The 6,932-nt window shown below is 41.4% G+C and overlaps 1 long non-coding RNA gene across 1 annotated transcript; it reads left to right on the forward strand.

Annotated features, from left to right (window-relative positions):
• Nucleotides 1–5,107: 5,107 nt before the first annotated feature.
• Nucleotides 5,108–6,689, forward strand: LOC144997711 (uncharacterized). The gene is made up of 2 exons (XR_013659912.1): nt 5,108–5,838; nt 6,479–6,689. It is a non-coding gene; the product is annotated as an uncharacterized LOC144997711 (long non-coding RNA).
• Nucleotides 6,690–6,932: the final 243 nt, after the last annotated feature.

Consider the following 6,932-nt stretch of genomic DNA (forward strand, 5'->3'; position numbering starts at 1 on the left):
CCTCGTGAACATTACCAGCTCCCCCTCCACCACTCTCAGTCCCATATTCATTATCCACAGCACCAGCCGACACACCATCAGGAGTCCCCTCAGAGCCTGCAAAATCACAAAGCTCACAGACCCCCTAGATATCCAAATCCCCTAACCCCAACAACGATGCATGGTCCATGCTAGAAAACGATAGCAATGCCTCATTTACACTCACAGGAGGGACGCCGTCACCAGGATCAACATAATCAGAACCCACTGCAGGAACATAAACATTGCGACTGGACTCCACCCCAACAATAAAAGAAGCATGGAGGATGAGACTTATAGCATTTATAAAATATGGATGCTCAATCAACTTATCTACAACCCGTACAAGGCCCACACGCAACAGCCAGTCCAAATCATGTTGGGTAGCTTCAACACCTGCTTAAACGACGACAATCAATCTATCTCAATCAGCAACGTCGCGTTCCAAACTTTCAACTTGAATCATCAAACCTTCGTTCACCTGAGTGAAGGAATCCAACTTGGCCTCCAGAGTAGCCCTAATTTTATCCACATCAGCCTTCTCAGCCGCAAGCAACTGAAACTTCTACTCCAAACCCTGCACACCACTTCCCAACTCAGACACTTGACGCTTCAACCCAACCTCACCACTTCCCAACTCAGACACTTGACGCTTCAACCCAACCTCACGTGAACTACACCCCGCATGAACTGCCTCCATCTCGCTGAGCAGCTAGACACGCCGAGCACCTGCAACAAGGTAGAACATAGCCTGTGCATTGACATAAGACATATTATGAGAAAGAATGGGACTGCCCATGGCCTCCATGTCAGTAACTGCAGCAGGATGGAATGTATGCCGGGAAAATTCTATTACGTTACCGAGCAAAGAGAGGCAAGACTCATTGTTGAGATTCCAAGCAGGAACAAAAGTGGGAGGACCAGAGGGAACCTAACCAATACCCCCACTAGGAGGAGTTGAGCCCTGCTCCACACTACTAGAACCTTTGACCGGAGAAGAGTTTAGAAGAACTTCAAACACAACCAGAACATAAACACTAGGCTGCTCAGACAACCCTTGGGCCCCCTCGGACTATTGAACGTCGTCATCGGGGATCACAACAAGTGCCGACGGTGTTGAAGATAATGAATTTAGAAGGCGGGCAAATCCACGCCTCGTCTGAAACCGTTTGGGAACATTAGGAGCTCCAATAACCATCTCACCCATGGCTAGGATGACTTTTCACTTGGCTTGCACATGACATCAGAAATAATCCCATCTTTGTTGTCCTTACTCACCCCAACCGAACTAGAACAAGTGCCACTTAAAGGTGCAACAGTGGTAATAGGACAAGCAACTACAACATTGGTGTCGGTATCCCACTAACCACAGGGGGGTTGAGGCGGCAATAGCCATGACAATATGGTTAACTCATCGAGGGGGAGGAAGGAAATCAATCAGATCTACCTCTCGGTGTTCCAGTTTCCCCCGATAACGCTTTCGCAACACCTCAACCATGGATAGGGAGGACTCAACACTTGAAAAACTATGTGACATGCGGAAAACATGTAGACAGGGTGTATGGATCAACCAAAACAAAAACCCTAACTGCTATCAAGAAAAGAAAGAAAAGGGAGGGGGGAGAAAAGGAAGAGTAAAGGAAAACACTTACCATCGACAAAAGAGAAGAAGACCACCATCTTCCCCTAACGCCTCCAAGAAGGACTCATTCCCACACCTGCCAACAACACCTTAGAGTAATCCTCAGGAGTAACCTGGATGTTCTTCAAAAGACCAGCAACACTTTGGTTGTGCGGAAATAGTTTGGGTGTGAGATTAGTGAAGGAGTTAGCATGATATCTCCCACTGCCTGCCAAACCGTGATTCACCCATAACCACTTGTCTTGCCAGTTCTTGGGGGTCTTTCCATCGGGAATCAGGGTATGCCCCCTTGCCGAATGGAGAAAGTGCACTTGTCACAAGTGCAACAGAACCTAAAGAAGTATTTAAAGACAAAATAGTCGGGGAGAACGCCATTGGCACGACAGATCATCTCAAACACCACTACTTTGTTCACAACATTGGGAGACAACATATGGATGCTACAAACTTCCTTTCGCAGGACCTCTTCTTGGAAATCAATAAGAGGAAGTCGTAGCCCGACATCAAGGGATTTCAAATAAACCCCACCTTTGCCAGGAGGGGGAGACGTGATAGATGAACCAGGTAGTGGGAACTCGATCCCATCCGCTGAAGCAAGACCATATGTTTCCTCCAAATACTGATACGCAACATTAGAAGGAAGATTTATAGATGAATCGGCCATAGAAGAAGAGAAGGAAAGCATGGAAGAAGAAAAGTGAATAGAAGAAGAGGAAACGTGAGGGAAAAGAAAAATGATGATAAGTGCCCTAATATGAGAAGAGGAAAAGCAAGATATTCAAAATCCCTGACACATGATGTAACTGCCAACCATGATGAGCGGTCATGTTGCCATTAAAAATCGGAACGACGGGCGAATAGAAAACAGGCACGTACAGAGCAATTAAGTCCAGAACATCGTAGCTATCGCAACAACGCTACCTGTACTGGACTGGGGGACTTGATAACGTGCCCTAGCTAGCACGAAAGGGTCGCACCCAACTCAGAAGGCTGGCGTATCCGACATACCAGGCCCAGTGGGTTTAGCGTCCGCTAGCGCCCCCAAGGTTAGGGCACTCTAGCAAAAGGAAAAGCCCCCGTCAAATGCGTCCTCACAAGAGGCCCGCGCCCGTGAAAGGCATCCTCGCAAGAGGCTTGTGCCTGCCAAAGGTGCCCCAGATCTCCACGATAAAAGATACGATCAGGGGACAAAGCAAGGGATCAGAGCATTACCGGCAGGACAAATGGTAGCGCTCTGACAAGTAGAGGAGCACGATCCTCCAATCAGCGCCTCTGCTCCTGTCAGCTTAGGAGATCCTGTCTCGTACGGACGAGCATGATCGTTGAGTATAAAAGGAAAAGATCATGATCCCGATAGGCAAGATGCCTTCTCCAAGCTATATACATACACACTCTCTAACGAAGCGTCTTTCCGGGATCCCCCTCCTGGGAAACGGCTGACGACCTCTTTTCTCTGTGATCTTGTAGGAGCAACTCAGGGACTATTATCGAAGTTTACTTAGAGTGGAAGCAAGGTCGCATCACCATCACATATCAACATGTACCATATCAAACCCTAGCTAGCATATACAGACAATCATACAAATCTAGCAAATCACTAAGCATAACATCCTCCTATATACCAGGATACAAATATAACAGATAACTACAACATATAAGCAAATGATAAACCAGGATAATAATCCAAAAGGGCCGACCTTAGTGCCTTCGACCCAATAGTATAGTGAGGAAGACTCACCTTGCAAAACTGAACAAAACTGATGAGGCCTGACTCCGAATCTCAGCTCTCTAACCGATACCTATTTCCACCAAGTGACCAATTCCTTCAAATCCTAAAATACTGAAAACACCCTCCAGGTCAAACTTGGTCAAAGCAAAGTCAAAATCAACTGGTCAACCCACTAAGTCAACCGAGTCAACACAACCGAGTCAACATAACAAGGCTGACCCATGCGAGTACGCGTTGCATACTTCGGAGGTACGCTTAGCGTATGCGAAGCCTCACAGAAGACCACTATTGGGGTGGTTAACCGAGTATGTGGGGCGTACTCCCATGTATGTGGGGCATACCCTCATAGCCTCCAAACTCCATGTTAGTTCTTAATGGCTTAAGCAATTAAGCTCATATTTCAAATCCATGACCAAAACACACCCTAGAGTCATAAAGTTTCTAACTTTATGACTTTACACGCCTAATAAGAGCTTAAAACAAGGTCTTAATCCATTAAGACTTCATACAAGATGCATGGAGCAAATCTAAGCAAAAGGACTTCATTTTCATGGCTAAGGACCTTTCCTAGGGTCTGAAAGGACAAATCAAAATGACAAGATCAAACCATGCACAAGATGGGACCCTTAGGATAAGAAAAGCAACATAAAACACCCAAAAATAGGATCTAACAACCAAGACATCAAGGTATAAACTTTATACCTTTTGGGGCTTCTCAGGAAGGCAAAGATCCTAGATCCATAAGTTTGCTTCCACTTTAAGGCTCCTTAATGCAACTTCTTCCTCCTTCAACAAAACAAGAACACACTCTTGAGCTCAAAATACACACTAAGAGGGCTAGGGTTTGCAAAAACGTCTCAAAAGATATGGAGGCTGAAAAGGTGAGGAGAAACGAGACATAATGTTGCTTAAATACCACCAAAACCCTAAAAATTAGGGTTTCCACCTGAAGCTAGTACGTCCCGTGTACATAAGTGTACGCCCAACATACAAACATGTACGCATGACGTACTCCTCCTGCCATAATCACAAAATTGCCAGTAGGGCTCAAAACATAACTTCTTGAACTTAGGAACCAAAATGACATGAAATATGATTATAGGGATGAATTTAGAAGTACCTAAACATCGGGATGTTACAGTTTGGGATGGTAGGTGGCAGTGGTAGTGGTGAGTGACAATGGTGGTTGGTGGTTGGTGGGTGGGGGTGGGAATGTGTGGTGGTTGTAATAGTGGATGTTGGGTGGTAGGTGGTGGTTGGTGGTGTTTGGTGTTGGTTTGTGGGTGTGGTGGGTTGTAGGGGAGGTGGCGGTGGTTAGTGGGTAGTGGGTGGTGGGTTATAGGTGGTGTTGATGGGTGGTTGGTGGTGGGTGGGTGGTAGGTGGTGTTGGTTGAGTGGTGAGTGGTGTTGGTTAGTGAGTTTTTTTTCAATTATTTTGTATATATATATATATATATATATATACATATATATATATATATATATATATATATATATATATAGAGAGAGAGAGAGAGAGAGAGCTAAGTTCATGTATTTAAAATAATTATTGTGTTATTGTATGCATAAATGTGGGCCAATCAAAATTTAAAATAAAAATAAATAATTAAATAAATAAATAAGGATAAATAGGTAATTTGATAATTAGTTTCCACAAATAATATTCTATAATTATGGTAATTTGATATTAATTTTTAGGTTTCAATTTTCCAATTGAATTCTCCTAAGAGCCAAGATCAAAATCCCGATTTCTCGACATCAAAATATCACTCATCAACTTCGTGGCATTCGTCTTCCGTCGATACTTGATTTCCTAGTCCGTCTTCATCGAATCACCGTATCTGGTCATCTTCACCGTCTCTAGTCATCTTCCTCGTCTTCTTCTGCCGACTGCCGACTTGCTTTCCCGGTTAATTAAAACCCCATTTTCCCTCTCTTAAGTTTCAATCATCTCAATCTTCATCGATTTTGTGGTACAACTGAGTAACTAAGACTACATTTTTCCTTTTTCGATTGTCGATTACATTCCACTGAGTTTGGGTTTAATTACATTTTATCTTTATCATATGAATGTTTGGGGTAGCTATTTCCACTCCAGTTTCACCCCCAGGAGGGAATAACAAAGGGGTTTTGGGACTAGGGACTGGGACCTGGAGGTGTTTTGATTTTGAACCCTGTTGGGTTCCTCATTCTGGAAGCCTATTTGATTCAATTCTCTACACACGATCGGATTCGAAATTATTTGAATATCAGGCACACTTTCAGATTTCAGATTTAGTGTTTGATTTAAGATGAACATTAACGATCTTCACAAGGTTTGGGAGATCAGAACGTTGAAGAGGAAGGTTGGAGGGGATGAGGCTAGGAGATTCCTTGAGAAAATTGCCAAACAGGTCCAACCCATCATGCACAAGCATAAATGGAGGCTTAAAGTTCTATCCGAGATATGGTATCCTCTTCCTTCTTCTTCTTCTTCTTTATTACATTAGAATTTTTAAATCCCTAATTTTGTATGTATATTTTATAAGTTGGTGATCTATTTTTCCCGATAATTTCTCTGTTTCCCCTGTATGTGGTTATAAAAAAATGATGACTCCACTCTAAAACAGTAGGATGATCATACAATCTTATGTTGGATGATTCAAAAATACAATCTTGAATGATAACATTGAACGAAACCTATGCAAAATTGCTTACATTTACAAGCTCCAAGGCATAGATTAACGATAATATGATAGAAACGAATGTAAGGTACAATGGGTTTCTGATAGACTCGATGTGTTTAGGTTTATTGGGAATTTGTTTTGATTGTCTAATTTTTACAGGAAATTGAAAGTTGTTTTGATGCACACCAAGCCCTCACTAAGATGCTTCAACTGAATGATATTTCTTCGTTTATAGTATTCTATCAGAAAATAATGTTTTTTTTTATGATAATCATGAACATATTCTGTTAGAATGCCCCGAATTAATTTAATTATTGGTAAATGAATTCCAATTCTATCAGAATGGAATCACGAATTCCAGTTATGCTGGAATGGAATATGGATATTTTCTCACTAATTTATTTATTGGATTTGTTTCCACAGAAGCTGATGCTTGAAGAACGGACCACGAAATTTGAACGACGTCTCTTAACAACATTATTATTTTCGAATAAATTAGTGTATTTGTTAGATTTTGATGTTTTTTCCCGATTTGAAAGTTTTTTAGTTTTATTCTTTAACAGTAAATGTAATTCTTAGCAATTGTTACATGTATTCTATAAGAATTAATATAATTTTTGTTTTAATTCTTCAATTACCGGTTCGAGAATTTGTTATTCTACAAGAAATATGTTCAAGAATATTTTTATTTTTAAACATACTCAAACATATTCTGTCAGAATGTCCTAAAAAAAAACCTTATAATTCGTAAAATCGGATTTTTAAAATTAATAGGATCTATGATCCCTTAAAATATGCAAATTTCCTTTTTTAAATCTATATTAATTGACTAAAATACCCTTCTAGTTAAATGAGATAATATTTTTCGATTATTTTT

This window comes from Lactuca saligna, chromosome 5 (assembly GCF_052625555.1).
Source record: "Lactuca saligna cultivar CGN05327 chromosome 5, ASM5262555v1, whole genome shotgun sequence".
NCBI lineage: Eukaryota > Viridiplantae > Streptophyta > Magnoliopsida > Asterales > Asteraceae > Lactuca > Lactuca saligna.